This window comes from Notolepis coatsorum, assembly GCF_963971535.1.
Source record: "Notolepis coatsorum genome assembly, chromosome: 20".
In the NCBI taxonomy this organism is placed as follows: Eukaryota; Metazoa; Chordata; class Actinopteri; order Aulopiformes; family Paralepididae; genus Notolepis; species Notolepis coatsorum.
In genome coordinates, this window is record NC_140184.1 from 75429152 (window position 1) to 75448638 (window position 19487).

The window sequence follows — 19487 nt, forward strand, 5'->3', positions numbered from 1 at the left end:
AATGGTGTCATCTGCTACCTCTCCACCCATGCAGGACCAGGGACCCCCGCCTGCACCTCAGGTAGTGAGAAGCTATGGCTATAGTTCACAGAACCAGGCGTCCAGGCGGCAGGCAGGGAATGGGCAATCAGGCCCACGGTTTACACAGGGACCGGGGAACGAACAACAGTTTCCCCGTTTCCACTGTTGGAACTGCGGCATGCAGGGACACAGGGAAATGAGATGTAGGCAACCATACCGTCCCGGCTCAGAGTATGGAAGACCCGTGCGCCAGGGGGAGTCACAAGGGCCCCACAACCAGGGGGAGACAGGAGGGCCCCGAAACCAGGGGGGTAATCACTAGGGGTGCCCAGAGAATGCGACGGGGGGAAATCAAATGCGAAGGGTCTGTGACCCCTGGGAGCCATTTCTGAAAACCCAACTGCCTCAGTCTAGACAAACAAACATGGAGGCACATTGCACACTACAATATTTGACGAATAGTGACCTAGTTAGGAACAAGGCATGGTTGCAGGGACAGCCCGAGCAGGTGCAGATTAACTCATCTACGATAATTGTAGGGAGACAGGGCGCAGCGTTGAGGGTTAACACGGGTAAGTATCTACGGGAACAACATAGACTAAGAGACGCCGCCCCACACATCACTCTGAGAATAAATCCTGGTTACGAATCCGAACATCTAGGTTCAATGATACAGGAATCCGAGACTCAAAGGTGGGTCTCCACGGAATCTCCGCTAATTTGGAACAGCGCAGATGGGAGTTTCATAAAAATAATGATTTCCTTTTCAGTCTTGGCAAAACCGCAAGTAATCAGATTACCAGGAGACCCTTGCGTTATTCCAGAGGCGGATGCTTTGCTGGAACAGGACATGTTGGCGCGCACCCCGGAACGGTTGTGGTCAAAACACGACACAGATGTGGGTCTAATATTGTCGGCACAGCCAGTGAAGGTCAGGTTAAAGAAGGGTTGTAGACCACCCTTTATCAGACAGTATACAATGAAGCCAGAGTCGGAGGAAGCTATATCACATCAGATTGAGGGACTGTTAAAGGGGGGAGTGCTCGTCCCTTTCAAATCCAGATGTAATACACCTATCCACCCAGTGCTAAAGGCGGACAGGGCTAGGTACAGACTGGTACACGATTTGAGGGCGGTGAACGACGTGGTGTCTGGACCAGAGGCGGAAGTCGCTAATCCACACACCCTCCTGACAAACATCCCGAGTAGCTTGCAGTACTATACGGTCATTGATCTCACGCAGGCATTCTTCAGTGTTCCATTGGAAAAAGAGTCTCAGTATCTGTTTGCTTTTACCCACAGGGGGAAACAATACTCTTACACCCGGTTGCCACAAGGGTTCGCGCACTCGCCGCATTACTTCTCGAAGGCGCTCAAGGAAGACTTGCAAGGAGTGTGCGACACACTACTCAGCACGGTTTTACTGTATGCAGATGACATTCTAATCTGCTCGGATACACGTCAGCAGTGCCATGAGGACTCCATCAAAGTTTTGGGTGGATTAGCCGTGGGAGGCCACAAGGCATCCCGTTCAAAACTGCAGTACTGCCAGCCAAAAGTTGAGTACTTGTCTCGCGTCATTCAAAAGGGCATAAAAAGCATCTCACCCACGCAGCTCGAAGCTGTATCCAAGGCACCTAGGCCATTGACGGTCCGACAGATGATGACGTTTTTAGGGATGACTGGGTACAGCTCTGAGTGGGTGGAGGACTATACGATAGCGACAGCGCCGTTGAGGATGATGATAAAAGAGGCGGGTACAGACAAGCTTCGCGCTCCCTTGACATGGACCGAGGAGGGGGAGGACGCGTTCATAAACATTAAGCGTCTGTTGTTACAGGCCCCTGCCCTGGCGCTGCCGGATTATGAGAAGTGTTTCCACCTATTCGTCTCACATAGAGCGCAGCATGCGACAGCTGTCCTGACTCAAACACAGGGGGGGAGTGGGAAAAAACAACCGATAGCATATTACTCTAGAGCTCTTTCGCCGGTAGAGCAGGGTCTGCCACCTTGTTATCAGGCCCTGGCCGCAGCACATTTGATGTATGAGAAGGCAACGGCCGTGACAATGGGATATGACATTTGCATTTGGACACATCACAAATTGGCAAACTTGATTGAAAGAGGCAAATTTGTTCTGACCAGCCAACGGCAACAGGCTTACATGAGGCTCCTGCAGTACTCGGACGTTACGATAAAAACATGCCACGGCAGTAACCCGGCGGATCTGGTACCACTCCCAAGCGAGGGTCAACCGCATGAGTGTGAGGTGGAGGTACAGGCTTTCGTGAAACTCCGTCCTGATTTGGGAGTCGACCCGCTCGCGATAGCAGAACTCTCACTTTTTGTGGATGGGTCCTGCTATCGGGAGGGGGAAAATTTAAGGTCAGGATACGCCGTCGTACAGTGCAAACCTAACGGAGAAACACTAACAAGAAAGGCCGGACAATGCATGCAACCATGTTCGGCCCAGCTTGCAGAACTAATAGCACTAACAGAAGCATGCATAATAGCTAAAGATCGCACGGTTAACATCTTTACAGACTCTGCGTATGCGCATGGCGTATGCCACCTATTCGCGGCCATTTGGAAGGCAAGAGGCTTTAAGAAATCGGACGGCTCACCGATCCTTCACCACAAGCAGGTTGTGGCGCTTATTCAGGCTGTAAAGTTGCCCAAAAGCATTGCTATCGTAAAGTGCCAGGCACACAGAAAAGACCTGTCCTTTGTGACGACGGGAAACAACGCGGCGGACGAGGCCGCGAAGGCGGCGGCTGCGGTGCCGTCCACGGCTGTTCTGGCCGAACTGACGACTGAGGTAACTGAGGATAATTTGAGTGATCTTCAGGACTCAGCCACGCAGGCCGAGAAACAGTCGTGGACGGAGAGGGGGGCTGTAAGGGGGGCAGATGGTCTGTGGAGGAGTCATAACGGTTTGATAGTCGCCTCCATCGATCTTCTGTCCTTAGTGATACCTGAGGCTCATGGTGTTGATCACTGTGGAAGAGCAGAGACCCTGAAACGAATCACGAAAATGGGATTTTGGTCCCCAAAGCTTCAGGCACAAATTGACGTTACACTAGCCAGGTGTTTAACATGCTTACAGGGCAATGTGCGCAAAGGAGTACCGACAGTGGCGGCTTACACACCCCTCCCTGAGGGACCATTCAGACATCTGATTATGGACTATACAGACATGATAACGCCAGTGCAGGGCAAACGATACCTCCTGGTAGTAGAGGACTGCTTTAGTCGCTGGATTGAGGCCATTCCATCTAAACACAAGAACGCGGACACACTGATCAAGTTCCTGTGTCGCGAGGTCATTCCGAGATTTGGAATTCCCACGATATTACAAAGCGATAATGGCCGCGAGTTCATCGACAAGGTGGTTAAAGGGCTGATGCAGAAATTAGGTATAAGACAGCGCCTTTCCTGTGTCTATAGTCCCGGGTCGCAGGGGAAGGTGGAAAGGGCCAATCTGGTCATTAAAAACAAACTGTTGAAAATCTGTATGCAAACTAAGCTTAACTGGATTGATGCTTTGCCACTTGCTCTGATGGCTATTAGAAGCAGCGTAAACCGCCAAACACAGCTAACACCGCATGAAATGCTTACAGGCCGCAGCATGCCAGCACCGCCATTTAGACACCTGGCTAGGGGCCCGGCATTAGATATTTTTGAGCAAGATCTGAAAAAATATCTTCAGCAAGTGACTAAAATACATGAAGCTGTGTTTCGACAGGAGCAGAGAAAGGAGAGAAAGGGGGAAAAGGAGGCGGAGAAGGAAGCCACCAAACCGAGACTGATCCCTGGGGACTTGGTCTTCGTAAAGGTCCACAAGAGAAAGTGGTCATCACCCCGGAGAGAGGGCCCGTACGAGGTGATCCGATCGACTGGAACGGCAGTCCAAGTCAAAGGATCAGCGACCTGGTTCCACTTCAATCACTGCATAAAGGCCAGCGGCGATCTCTTGGGGGATACAATCGATCGCAGTTATGCAGAACCCGACATGGAGGGTCCGAGACGGCAACTGGAAGGTGCAGTGCCTGCTGATGCTCCCGCAGATGTTGGCAGCAGTGTGCGGACGGTCGGCCGGGCACAACGACGTCATTAAGAACCGTCACGGTCGACCCGTCCTTGAGGATGACGGGTTTGAGTGGGTAGGAGTCCCACGGGGTCCCGCTCAGGCTCAAGTACCAGCAGGCTTTCATGACCAGGCTCAGAATCAGGCGCCCCCTCTTCCCTCCATCGAGGAAGGGGGGGAGAAGATAAGACTACAACCAAACGGGGTGTTTCCCGTAGGACCGCAAGGGCATGTTTTTGATTTTGACCATTCCCCCGTTACAGGCGGGGATACTTACCATTATACTAACGAGCATCGGGTTGTGGGGGTAGATAGGAGAGTTGGGCCTGTCCCGAACCAATCACAGGGGACAGGGGTGAGGGGAAAAAGGGAGGTCAAGGACACTGAGTCGGAAGAGGTGGGGGGACAGGATATGTTCCAGAGGACAGCCGGAACGTTGAGGGACTCAGTGGGCTCACTCTGGGCCAGGTTGAGGGGTTTGCTTCCTTCCGGGGAACAAGATGGGGGCGACTATGACTATGACGAGGAAGACCCGGAGGCTGACCCGATGTATAGGGCGGCTTTAGGGAATGAGTGGTTTAAGTGGGTCCAGTACACGAGCGCGCAGAATCAGATAGAGGATTGTTATGTCTGCTCCAAGGCACGTCCGGATAGGCTGCTGGTGAAGGGCACGAAGTTCAGTTGGGCTCAGTGTGACAGGGACGCAGAGGCATGGGAGGGGCCCCATAATAGTCGCCCTTGGTGCGAGGCAGAGTGTTTGGGGTTTCTCGGCTCTAGTCGTTTTAAGGCGGCAGGAAACGTCACGGATTTCAAGGATGTCACTATGCGGGAACGTTGTAGGAAATTGGATGTACGTGTGCAGGGGGTAGCGAGGGGGTTGCCAATACCCAGAGGTGTCAAACTATGGCTGACCAAGGATTTCGAGTGCTTGCAGAAGGAGGGGACCCGGGATGTAGGGGAGGTGGCAGAGGGGCGGTGCACTACTATTTGGAGCATCACGACTAACTGCACGAAAGAAGGAAAGTGTGGACACGGGGTCGTGTTAAAGGGAGTGGATACCAACCCACGGCCTGTAGCTTGCCCTTTTCATGTCCAGGATATGGCACTGGCGGACCAATACTGGCTCTGCGGCGGTAGGAGGTTGAGGAATACACTTCCTTTAGATTGGTCAGGTAGATGTGCCCGGGTTCAGGCGATCATGCCAATGGTGGTCCTACCATTATCAGTGACGGAAGGACCTTCTGAGTCTCCTATCTCTCGAACGAAGCGTAGCTACAAGGCAGACCCAAGGGTGTATCTGGACAGCATAGGACAGCCAAGGGGCATTCCAGCCGAGTTCATGGCTAAGAATGAGATTGCGGCAGGGTTTGAGTCTATTCTGCCATGGATATCGGTCAATAAGAACACCGGGTGGATCAACTATTTGTTTTACAATCAGCAGCGGTATCTCAATTACACCGAGGAGGCGTTGGATGCAATGGGGGACCAGATGCACGCGACCAGTACGGTGGCGTGGCAGAATAGACAGGCTCTGAACTGGTTAATGGCGGAGAAGGGTGGAGTCTGTTCCATGTTTGGACAGTACTGCTGCACATTCATTCCGACGAATGTGGGGCCAGGGGGAAAGTTCTCCGAGGCCATGGCTAAGCTGAAGGATTTGAGGGAGGAGTTGAGGGGGAATTCTGGCCGGAATGAAGAATGGTGGGGGAGTGGGGTGTTGGAAAGATTGGGACAGTGGGGAAGCATAGTGATGCATCGGGGTGGCAGGGTTGATATTGGTTCTCCTTTTCTGTTGTGGTATGCCTCTCTTGGGTAGGCTGGTAACTTCACACGTAACGAGCCAAATGCTGATGGTGGGACAGAAAGAGATTGAGCCACAAATCGGGCCATATCCTCAGCTTTATGCTGCCTTAGAGGGAGACGAGGGGATAGAGGATTAGGGGTATGGTGAGGTAGGGACATTTTCTTTTTGTTGGTTCTTTCCTTTAAGAGTGACGGGGGATGGTCTGAGTGCAGTTTTGTTGGTTTATTCCTTTAACTAGGAATTTTAGTCTGATTTTCTAATGATCCTTCGGCATAGAGATTGCAACCATTGAAAATCATTGCATTGTTTTTTATTTTTTTATTATTTTTTGTTTATTTTACTTGTGGTCCTGGTCAAACCGGAATGGGAAGGGGCATCGGCAGAGTGTCGGTTCTGAGCCTGAGGAAGCATTGAGAAGAAGTGGTCTGGGGATCGGTTCTGGGGACTGGAGGGACAAAGGGGGGGGCTAACGCAGTGGGCAAGATGGGCACCTCCCGTCGAAGATGGGGGGGACACGTGGTGAGGTCGGTACCAGCGCCTCCCGTCCAGGCATGGGGACATGCTTCTACGAGGACTGGAGGTGTGGCGTGGTGGTTGCTGTATTGGCAAAATGTGACTTTTGGCAATGCGGTGAGGAGACTATGGCGTGGGCATGGAAGGGGGGCTGAGCGATGGACACTGGGACTCAATGTTATGGAAGGGACAATGTCATTTTTTTTGGGAGGGATGTTCTATGTTTAGTTCTGACGGTCAACTTCTCCTTTCCCTGATGAGAGTCGCGGTTTCCGGCCGGAACTGTGGCTCATTTGGTAAGCGGTGGAGGTTGGGGGGATTTGTCTGTCAGGTTAGGATTATAAATTGGGGTATTTTTTTTTTTTTTTCTTTTTTTTTTTTGATGTTTTATTATTACTCTTGTTTTGAGCGGTTTTGTGTTTATTGTGAGAACGGTAGTCAGCCTTTGTTGGTCCGTTAGGGGTCCAGTGAATGAAGTAAGGTTTCTTGTTTAGTTAGACATTTAAAATTTATTATATGGCTAGGTTTCTTGTTTAGATCAGCCATTTAAACTTTTATTATATAAATATGGTTTCTCGTTTAGTTAGACGTTCACATTTTCTTGGTTATATGATTTGGGTGGGACTAGGGATAGCCCCAAATGGGGGAATGTTGGGGAAAATGTGTATGAGGTGGACTAGTTTAATATAGGTCAACTAGCAGTGCTGAAAGACGGTCTGGCTGACGTTCTTAAAACAATTTAGAACAGATGAACATTTCAGTACGGCATGTTGTGTGCTGGTAATCTCGTACATTGTGTGCTTTCATATCTTGTTATTTTCTCTCTTTCACACAGACACGGACACACACGTACACAGACACACACAGTCGCACAGATATACACACCGACACACACACACACACACACATTCCCTGTGACACAATACACACATACAATACACATACGTCTGTACGCAGACGCACGCACACACAGACACACACACACATACACACACACACACACACACACACACACATCTCACTCTCTACATCATATCGTGTGTGGACATCATATCTTGCTTATCTCTCTTCATGTTCTCTCTCCGATGTTAAATCTACGTATCATCTTAATGTACGTCATGTCAGATCTGACATGATATGATACGTCATCATATCTGTCATGGGGGGGCAGGACTGAGAGGGGATTTAGGGACAGGCAAAGGGATCCAGGACAGAGTGTTTTTGTTCAAGCTGTGGTGATCCTCTTTGACCCATAGCTCTTGCTGTTAAAGAACTTCTTTTCTTAAATAAATTACCTATTTGTTACAATTGGAAATATCGTCTCCTGCTGTGTTAAACAACCTTTCCACAACACAGTGCACCGGGGAAAAAGACCAGGCAACAGGCTGTCAACCCAAGCCTGGAAACTGCGGACGAGGCAGGCGCCAGAAAGGACAGCTGAAAACAGCCGCCCCGGCGGAAGGGGCGTAAGCTGGCGTTGTCGCATAACCAAGCCTTTAAACAGCATGTCAGAAGTGGGATCCTTAGACCACTCAACCCCTGACAGCTGCCCACAGAAAAAGCCCATACGATCCCCCTCCCGAAAACACACCCTTTATCCCTACACACAGAAAAACAACCGTAGCCATCTTGAAAAACCTCCGGTAGAAAGCAAAGCATAGCGAAGCTAATACAATGCCTGCTACCTACAAGAAATGTAAAAGGTTTTACAACAAAACACAAGTCGCCTGTGCGTGAATCCTATACCCGTTGCCTATGTTATACATAGGAAAAAACGCTGAACGAGAGTAAACGGCTAGGCCGTGAAAAGTGTGCGTACGAGTATTACTGCAACTAAACAACACAGCATTGTGAAAACACATATACTTAGTTAAAGCAATGGAATAACACCAGTTCTAACTGCATGTGGAGCATCAAGCTAAATAGAACCTATTACCGAGTGTACGTTGCAGACCTTGCTTAACCTCGTAACACAACACAACTCACCCCACAACGTAAAACAGGGCAGATTCATATATACACAACCCCACCATATGATTTGTTTGAAGAAACACACAGTTTGTTCGGCCAAAACACAGTCCCCCTTATGTTGGGGAACTTTTTTTATTAAATAACTAAATAATGTTAAGGCACAAAATCATAGAGGGGCCGGGAAGGGTGTAGGAGAGGGGACACAGAGGGGAAAAAGTCACTCCTAACGGCGTCTGCCACCTCGCGCCGCTCGAGTCTTGCCACCCCGGGGAGCCCCGGAGGGACGGTAGGTTACAGTCTGCTGGACACGACGTTCCCTACCGTCTCCTCCGGTCTGGGATGGGCCGGCGGTGGCAGAAGCGCCGTTTCGTCCCCTGGCCCTCTTGGCAGGGCCAGCAGCGGCGGCGGAGGCAGTGGTAGCGGCGACGGAGACAGCTCGACGTCGCGGAAGCCTTCTGCCTCCACCGGCAAGGACGGGAGGCGGAAAATGGGGTTGGAGGATGGATCTCTCCTCTGCCATCTCTCTGCATGTTGAGGTCATCAACTGCAGGGCCTTCCCGAACAGGCCAGCGTCGGAGAGGGCGGCCGTCAGAAGAGGAGCTCTCTTCTTCTCTGGCACACGGGCCTGCTCCAGCCAAAGGTGACGCTGGCCCAGGGTGGCCAGGGCGCGCACTTTCCCCATGGCTATGGCCAGCACCTGGGAAAGGTGCAGGACAGCTCCCGGAGCCTGGGTGATCTGATCGCATTTCACCTCGTTCAGATCCGTGCCGCCCGCCATTATCCCCGATACAAATCTAGCCAGGTGGGCGATGTTAGACGCCGCAGCCAGCGATTGTGTACCAGCGATGAATGACTGGTCACCCCAATAAGCCAATCGCCTAGCCGATTTCCCCTGGAGGACCGGCTTGCATAGGGGTTCCCACACCATATCCGGACAGAGGAGCGCGGCCATCGGACTGTCAAGCCGAGGCACGCCCTCCCCCATACCTTTGACTAACCCCGACACCCGCGTAACTGGTACGTAGGCGGGAGTTAGTCCCATGATGTTGGACACCGCCTGACCCCGACGAACATAGGCCCCTATCGATGGGAAAAATGGGTAGACAACATCCACCCCTCTCACTGGGGAACGCTGCCAGAGATGGCCTATGAGGTCATCAGGGACAGGTGCAGGCAATGGCAGCGGCAGCGGCACACCGTTTGCGGCGGCGGCTACCGCCATGAGCTCGGGAAACAAGGCCCGCAGTTCCCCCTGCGAACCTTCCTCCACCGACCCCGCATCCCTCACATACAGCAGGCTGCGACTGGTCAAGGAGCCACAATCCGATGCGGCCGACAGTAGGGCATCCTGCCGATGAGGCCAAGGTGGTTCCTCGACATCCTTGAACAGGGCGCCCCATGGAGCCATTTCCCCCCCCTCCGGGGTCTCCTGAGGAGGGATACTCTCCTCCACGGGGCCCTCATACAAAAATCCGTCCGCCTCGTCCATGAAATCCTCAGTCTCCATCGGAAATCCCGAGCCGGACGCATCTTCGCTGGTCTCCAGCAGCTCCCCAAACCCAGGCCGTTCGCGTCTGCACGCCACCATCTTGCGACGCGAGCGAGCAGACGCGAAATGTTTGCGTCGCAAATCCTCCGGCTCCAAAACAATCCCCCGTTCATCAACGGGCGATTCCCCAGAACCAGAGGAACCAGAGTCGAGATCAGGCCATCGCCGGAGCGACGGCACCGAACCCTCGGCTCTTCGGTGAGGAAAACTATCCACCGGCAGTCTCCCGGGCTGGGTCGGCAACCACGAGAGTGGCAACAGCCCAGCACCGAGGCGCACGACGGAGGCGGGAATGGAGAACCGGTGGTGAAGAGTAGGTCTAGCGGGTCTACTCTCCGCGGAATACATTATGACCCAACCTTTTCTTGTACAACAGATGTGAGAGAAGAAAAGATTAAGCACAATGTAAACCAGTCACAACTCTTTTCAACTAACAACACGTCAAGTGGGGTACTACCGAGGCACTTCCTTGTGGTGAAAGCGAGAAGGAGGAGAGCAGGTGACCACACACCTGCTTATGAAGGTAAGCTGATGAGGGGTGTGGTCAGACTAATACTGGTATTAAAGGTATATTTGTGGAATTTTATTCAGTACGCGTGCACGTACGCGAGGGAGTGCAGTAGTGATGCCAAGCAGAGCCCCTAACGGAACAGAACAATGTATAACTAGTCTATATGGGTGGTTGGTCATTAAGTGAAACAAGTTAAACCTATAATCAGAAAAGCCATTCTTAAATGATCTTTTATTGTATTAAAGGTGCTGTAAGTGCTATTATTTAGTTAAAAAAATAGTTAATTAAGTAGCTCTACATCCCTGCAGCCATCACTGATAGAGTGTTTGGTCTGGTCAGTTCCTCCACTCTGAAGCAAACAGAAAATAAGTTGTCTGGTACCCCATTCCCACTGTATCCAATCAGGAGAGAAAACTCCACACAGTGAGGTGTGGGCAGCAGGAGAAACATGATGGCCTGCTTGGAAAACTTTCTATTTTTCCACCTAAACAGTTGACTAAAATATGTTTCTGACAACATTCTACTGTATAAAAATAAACTGTTTTTTCACGGGAAATTCACTGTATTATTTTACAGATTACTTTAGTTTTTCTACTTTAAGTATAAATGCCATAAAAATACAGTAAATTACTTTTTATCAAAATATTAACCATTAAATAAAGGTTGTAATCTGTAAATGTATTTGATTTGTCTGTAATTTGACAGTAAGTATTTGGCAGACATTTAGCTGACAGACATTTAGCTGACATACAACTGTGGCTTGTTTCACACAGACACACGCACGCACGCACGCACGCACGCACGCACGCACGCACGCACGCACGCACGCACGCACGCACGCACGCACGCACGCACGCACGCACGCACGCACGCACGCACACACACACACACACACACACACACACACACACACACACACACACACACACACACACACACACACACACACACACACACACACACACACACACACACACACATTGAAACCCCTTCAATGACCTTCAAGTGTGTCCAGATGTAAACACTGCGGCACTGACCAGGACCCCTAGGACTATATCTTATCTGTGTTTGTGCTTCTGCCAGGTGGGACGTTCTCACAAGTACCTGGGGGTGACAGGGTACAAGACATTCACCTTTATTCAAACAGAGCCACAGTAAAAAATTATTGAAAAAGAAACTATTGAAAGTGTGTAATTTTTATTAGGTTTATCTTAATAATCTGTCTGTTTACCCCGCAATATTTGTTATCTCATTTCATTTCATTTCAAACTCGAAAAGGCAACTCAGGTTTCCCTCATGTACAGTGTACAGTCACGTCAAGTTTACACACAGAGTTAAGCACAAAAAAAGGCATATACAATCACACAGAATATAAAATCATAACAATAAGACAAGTAAGGATAACAATACATGAAAACATATACAACTTGATTGACAAAGGTTGAAGATCAATGTTTTAAACTCAACTGCAACAGAGGGGAGAATCTCAAGCTTTAAGGACTGTTGGAGTTCATTCTCTGTCTTATTAGTCTCTTAATCAGTAGTTATGTAGGCCTATTCTGCAGACTTATAGTTTCAAGTTTCAAGTTTCAAGTTTCTTTAATAGTTGTCATACAGAAGTACAGAATACTTTTGTACAAAATGCTTCTTACTGTTGCGCTCCAGAGACTGTGCAAGACAAGATAAGTATGAAATAAAAACATAGTAAAATTAGAAGTAAAAAAAAAGGTCACAGTGTTCAGTTTAGACATATGTACAATGTTCGATGCAGAATAGACGTAGTTACCATACAATATACAATACTGTGCAGTGTACTAATATACAATACTATATAGTGCAAGGCAGAAATGGAGAAATGGGACGAGGTGCAATTTAGGTACAATTCACAGTAGGTGTACGAGTTGTAGTGCAAATCCTTTATCAATAAATATAAAGTGTAAGTGTGTTTGTGTGATCTAAAGTGTGGAGAGTGGGTGCTGCAGTGTGTTGTTTGTTTGAGTGAGTGTGTGCGTGTGGGTGTGTGTGCTGTGTGCATTTGATGGTTGTTGCATAGTGATTATTGTTCGTTTAGCGATTATTGTTCGTTTAGCAGCCTGATGGCCTGGGGATAGAAGCTTCTTCTGAGTCTTTCTGTGCTCGCCTTAAGACTCCGGTATCGCTTGCCTGACCGCAGCAGTTCAAAGAGGCAGTTGTTCGGGTGGCTCGAGTCCTTAATAATTCTCTTAGCCTTCCCCTTGCACCGCTTGTAGTAAATGTTCTGGAGGGTGGGAAGCCCCCCTCCAATTGTGCGTTCGGCTGAACGTGTCACTCTTTGTAGTCTGCTACGGTCTTGTGCAGTGCTATTCCCAAACCAGGAGGTGATGTTGCCGGTCAGGATGCTCTCTATTGTACATGAGTAGAAGTTCCTAAGGATCTTCTGACTGACTTGGAACTTCCTTAGGCGCCTGAGGAAGTAGAGGCGTTGTCGTGCCTTCTTCACTACACTGTCAATGTGTGTGGTCCATGTCAAGTCCTCGGATATGTGGGCTCCGAGGTACTTGAAACTGTTCACTCTCTCAACCAGTGCCCCGTCGATGCTGAGGGGGCTGTAGTCCTTGACCCCCGACCTCCTGAAGTCCACAATCATCTCTTTTGTTTTGCTGACGTTCAGGGAGAGGCAGTTCTCCTGACACCACTGTGACAGGTTCTCTACCTCTTCCAGGTAGGCCCTTTCGTCGTTGGCAAAGATCAGGCCCACCACTACTGTGTCATCAGCAAATTTGATGATGGTGTTGTTGTTCCGCTGTGCTACGCAGTCATGTGTGTACAGGGAGTAGAGGAGGGGGCTCAGAACACAGCCCTGGGGGGCCCCTATGTTGAGCGTGATGGATGAGGAGGTGCAGTTGCCGGCTCTTACCACCTGGGGTCTGCCCGTCAGGAAGTCCAAGACCCACTGGCACAGGTCATAGTTCAAGCCCAGGTCCCTGAGCTTGGCTATGAGTTTGGAGGGGACTATGGTATTGAATGCTGAGCTGTAGTCGATGAACAGCATTCTCACATAGTTCCCCTGCCTCTTATCCAGATGTGATGCTGCTGTGTGCAGCACATGGGCTATGGCGTCCTCCGTGGACCTGTTGGGGCGATATTGTGAGGTTTCTGTCCTTGCCTTCTCACTCGTTCTGTTCCTTTAACCTCCCTCGCTTTGTTTTCATTCATTTTTTCTGTCAAGTATTTCAATTCCCTCGTTCACACGTTTCTCCCCGCTGACGTCATCTGAGACGTCGCTGATTGGTTCCCCCACTTCCCCACGCTTTTCAATCACATTCCCCAGCTGTCACTGCCTTTCAATCAATCGATCCCTCATTATTTATACCCCGTTTTCCCCACCCTAAGTTGTTGGTTCGTCTTGATTTGTGGCTGGATGTTTTTCCCCGTTGCTGCTGTTTCACTGTGCTATTCTCCAGGAATTCCTAAGAAGCCTCCGCTTTCCTAGAAGCCTCCGCTTTCCTAGAAGCCTCCGCTTTCCTAGAAGCCTCCGCTTGGATACCTGCTCCGTGGCGCGCGCTCGCCTCCACTGTTGTCCTGTTCCTTTACGCAGCTCGTCTGGGTGAGTTTATCTAGATTGACTGTCTTGACCTATTTCCGATTTTCGTGTGTAAACCTTTACACTGAAGTCTACCACCTTTTTGTCAGACAGTCACTCACCCAGCCATTATCGTTTTTGCTCTTTCCTTTTTTGGAATAATATTTTGGGGATCTTCCACCTCCCACTGTGTATTGACACGAAGATATTATTTCACATTTGGACTGTGTTTGGATTTTTGCTCACTGTGTATTTACACGAAGATATTGTTTCACATTTGGACTGTGTTGGATTTTTGCTCACTGTGTATTTACACGAAGATAGTATTTCACAATTGGACGGTGTTTGGATTTTTGCTCACTGTGTGTTTACATGAAGATATTCACTTGGGCTGTTTTTGGAATATTGCTCATCACTGTGTTGTTTAACACGAAGAATATAACACCCTGTCCTCCAGCTCGTTTCAAGTCTGCTCTGTCACTGACCCGTTCCCTCTCTCCCTCTCTCGGTCTTGCACAACATCTGAGAGGTCCGCCGTGAGAGTCTGCAGAGCGGTACAGAGGTCTGCTCCTGCTTCCCAAGACTACCCTTCCGGGAGAAGCTGCAGAGCAGCAGAACTTTGCCCCTTGTTCATTGTACCTGTTTCTTGTTGACCTGCTTTCCCTGTTTCACTTATTCTAGTCACCAAATAAACAAGCCCTTGTATTTGGCAACTCTGAATCCAACTCTCTTGTGTCGTTGCGTTTGGGGTCGGTGTCAAACCAAAACATTACGAACCAACCATGACGACCCCAGCCGACACAGAGGGGGTCAGAACCGCACTTGCATTTCAAGTCGAGTTGACCAGGGATCATGGTCTCCAACTAGAGCGGGCTGCGGCTGCGGTGCAGGACCTCAGGGACCAGGTCCTGCCTATGCAGGGTTCAATGGCCGCTATGGCGGGACAACAGTCCGAGATTCTCGCCCAGCTTAACTCGCTGGGCGACGCCGTTAATTCTTTTCATCTCTCACACCCTTCAGGAACATTCCCCGCAGCCCCAGCAGATCTCGCTCCTCGGGAACCCCTTCTCTCCGTCCCACGGCTGTTCGACGGTAATCCCGAGGAGTGTGCCACATTCATCATGCAATGTGAGTTGGTTTTCCGTCATCAGCCAAGCCGTTTTTCAGCTCATGGGTCCCGAGTGGCTTATATAACCAACCTACTTTCAGGCCATGCTGCCCAGTGGGTCACTTCCTCCTGGGCAATGGAAGCAGATTTTTTGTTCTCCTACCCAGACTTCGTGGCGGAGCTCCGCAGAGTGTTCCATCATCCAGCCCGAGGTCTGGACCCTGGAGCCCGGTTGGGGACCTTCCGACAAGGGAGCAGCAGGGTGACGGACTATGTCATGGAGTTCCGACTGGCGGCGGTGGAGAGTGGATGGAACGAACCTGCTCTTCGCCTAACCTTCATTAGGGGGCTCAGTGACGCAGTCCGGGACCAGCTCGCTACCAGGGAGGTGCCCGACTCCCTCGAGGAGCTGTTTAGCCTTGTCATCCGTATTGACGGACGCCTCCTGGAGAGAAGGCGCGAGAGGACCCGACTGTCACCTCCTGAAGCACCCCGGACTCCTGGACGCCCCGTCCCCAACACTACTGATGGTAACAGGCTTCCCCGTCCGGTGCGCGAGGAGGAACCCATACCACTGGGACGCTCTCGTCTGAGCCAGGTGGTGCGTCAGGCAAGGCTCAGGTCCGATCTCTGCCTCTACTGCGGAGGTACGGGACACTTTCTCGCCGACTGCCCTATCCGGCCAAAAGATCGGGCTCACCAAGACCCCGGGAGATCCTGGTGAGCCGTTTTTCCCATTCCCAGCGCCGCGCACCACCTGACCATCTGTTGAGCGTCACCCTGGCCTGGGGGGACCAACGTGCCACGGTGGAGGCCCTCATCGACTCTGGGGCAGACGAGAACTTCCTCGACTTCGAGTTTGCCACCCAAGCCAACATACCTCTTGAGGCCCTTGTGAGGCCCTTGGAGATCTTTTCGTTGGACCAACACCGCCTGGCCGACATCTCTCAACGGACCGGCCCAGTCTTGCTGACCATTGCTGGGAACCACGTAGAGAGGATCCAGTTCCTCATTACCCAATCCCCCCTTGTCCCGGTGGTCTTGGGTAGGCCCTGGCTCGCGCTGCACGAGCCCCACATCGCCTGGGCCTCCGGTACCATCAGGGGCTGGAGCTCCTCCTGTCACGCCCGCTGTCTACAGGCGGCGTCTTGTCCCCCGCCCCGGAGACCGGCTGGTGAGTTGCCCCCGGATCCCTCGTCCGTTCCTCCCGAGTACCACGACCTCATGGAGGTATTCAGTAAGACCAGGGCTCAGTCCCTTCCACCTCACCGCCCCTATGACTGCGCCATCAACCTCCGCCAAGGGGCTCCCCTTCCCGGCAGCCGCCTCTACAGTCTGACTGCCCCGGAGAAGAAGGCGATGGATCTCTACATCTCTGAGTCATTGGAAGCAGGACTCATTCGGCCTTCCTCCTCCCCGGTGGCGGCCGGGTTCTTCTTTGTTGGAAAGAAGGATGGGGACCTGCGACCCTGCATCGACTATCGTCAGCTCAACGAGATCACCATCAAGAACAAATACCCCCTACCTCTCATGAGCTCCACCTTCGAGCCACTGACCCAGGCCTCGTTCTTCACCAAGCTGGATCTCCGAAGTGCCTATCATCTTGTCCGTATCCGTGAGGGCGATGAATGGAAGACCGCCTTCAAGACCCCCAGGGGCCACTATGAGTACCTTGTGATGCCGTTCGGTCTCACCAACGCCCCGGCGGTATTCCAGGCACTCATGAACGATGTCCTCCGTGACATGCTGGAGGTGTTCGTGGTGGTGTACCTGGACGACATTCTTATCTTTTCCAGGACCCTCGAGGAACACATCCTGCATGTCCGCCGGGTGCTGGAGCGCCTCCTCCACAATCGGCTCTTCGTCAAGGCGGAGAAGTGCCGTTTCCACTCCAACTCCGTCGACTACCTGGGCTTCATCGTGGAGAAGGGCTTGACCCGAGCGGATCCTCGCAAGATCCAGGCTGTGGAGGATTGGCCGGAACCCACCACTCGGAAGGAGCTACAGAGTTTCCTCGGGTTCGCAAACTTCTACCGAAGGTTCATCCGGAACTACAGCCAAGTGGCGGAGCCTCTTACCAAGCTGACCTCCCCCGCTCTGCCGTTCGACTGGTCCCCAGCGGCATGCGCTGCGTTCCGCTCCCTCAAGAGAAGGTTCACTTCCGCTCCTATCCTGCTCCACCCTGACCCCAAGAGACAGTTCATCGTGGAGGTGGACGCCTCGGATTCTGGCCTGGGCGCTGTCCTATCCCAGCGTTCTCCTTCCGACCAGAAGGTACATCCTTGCGCCTTCTACTCGCGTCGCTTCCTCCCCGCCGAGAGGAACTACGACACCGGCAATCGGGAGCTACTGGCGGTCGTGGCGGCTCTGGAGGAGTGGCGTCATTGGCTAGAGGGTGCCGAGGAGCCTTTTACCATCTGGACGGACCACAAGAACCTAACGTTCATCCGCGCTTCCAGGCGCCTCAACGGTCGGCAGGCGAGATGGGCCAGTTTCCTCAGTCGGTTCGACTTCTCGCTGACCTTCCGCCCCGGTTCCCGCAACACGAAGGCCGACTCCCTGTCCCGGATGCACTCCAAGGGGGCTCCACCCTCTGAGGACCCATCTCCCATCATCCCGGAGGCCCGAGTGGTTGGAGCCATCACCTTGGGCATCGAGGGTGTGGTGAGGCGTGCCCTACGCTTCCAACGTGCTCCAAGCAACGTCCCTAGGAGCCGTCTCTTCGTCCCTGACTCTGTCCGGTCCCAGGTACTGCTGTGGGGCCATACCAGCCGGTTCGCCTGCCACCCAGGCGTCCATCGCACGTTCTCCTTCCTGGCTCGTCGTTTCTGGTGGCCCACCATGCGAAACGACGTCAAGGAGTTCGTATTGGCCTGCGCGGTCTGTGCCCGCAGCAAGGCCTCTCACCAGGCACCCTCCGGGCTCTTGCAGCCACTTCCCGTTCCAAGCCGTCCGTGGTCACATGTGGCGCTCGACTTCGTCACTGGACTACCCTCCTCCCAGGGGAACACCTGCCTTCTGACCGTGGTGGATCGATTCAGCAAGGGGGTCCACCTCGTGGCCCTCTCCAAGCTTCCCTCAGCAGCCGAGACGGCGGACCTCCTGACGCACCACGTGTTCCGCCTTCACGGTTTCCCCCAGGACATCGTCTCTGACCGGGGGCCCCAGTTCACCTCCCAGGTTTGGCGGGCTTTCTGCAAGGGATTGGGGGCAACGGTCAGTCTCTCCTCCGGCTACCATCCCCAGACAAACGGGCAGACGGAGAGGATGAACCAGAGCGTGGAGTCTGCTCTTCGGTGTGTGGCAGCCGAGAGGCCGGCATCCTGGAGTCGTTTCCTTCCCTGGGTTGAATACTCGATCAACTCAATGGTCAGTTCCGCCACCGGCCTCTCCCCCTTTGAGGCCTCCCTAGGCTACCAGCCCCCTCTTTTTCCCGCACTGGAGACGGAAGTGGCAGTTCCCTCCGTGCAGGTCCACCTCGACCGCTGCCGTCGCGTTTGGGAGATCACCAGGACCGCGCTGCTCCGGACATCTGAGCGCGCCTGTCGTGGTGCCGACCGGCGCCGGGTTCCCGCGCCGACTTACCGCCCTGGGCAGAGGGTGTGGCTCTCCGCGAAGGACCTCCCGCTACGGTCCTCGGCCAAGAAGCTCAACCCTCGCTTCGTCGGTCCTTTCGAGGTCCTGAAGGTACTCAGTCCGGCGGCCCTGCGCCTGAAGCTTCCTGCATCCATGCACATCCACCCCGTGTTCCATGTCTCCCGGGTTAAGCCCGTCTCCCTCAGTCCCCTTATGCCTCCGGCTCCTGATCCACCGCCTCCTGTGCTAGTGGATGGTCACCCCCAGTGGCAGGTCCGCCGGTTGATGGGCGTTCGTCGGCGGGGCCGGGGATTCCAATACCTGGTGGACTGGGAGGGTTACGGCCCTGAGGAGCGTAGCTGGGTCTCCCGGCAGCTCATCGTGGATCCCGGCTTGATCACCGACTTCCATCGGGCCCATCCTGACGAGCCGGGTCGGCCTGGTCGCCGGGCGGCTCCCGTTGAGGGGGGGGTACTGTGAGGTTTCTGTCCTTGCCTTCTCACTCGTTCTGTTCCTTTAACCTCCCTCGCTTTGTTTTCATTCATTTTTTCTGTCAAGTATTTCAATTCCCTCGTTCACACGTTTCTCCCCGCTGACGTCATCTGAGACGTCGCTGATTGGTTCCCCCACTTCCCCACGCTTTTCAATCACATTCCCCAGCTGTCACTGCCTTTCAATCAATCGATCCCTCATTATTTATACCCCGTTTTCCCCACCCTAAGTTGTTGGTTCGTCTTGATTTGTGGCTGGATGTTTTTCCCCGTTGCTGCTGTTTCACTGTGCTA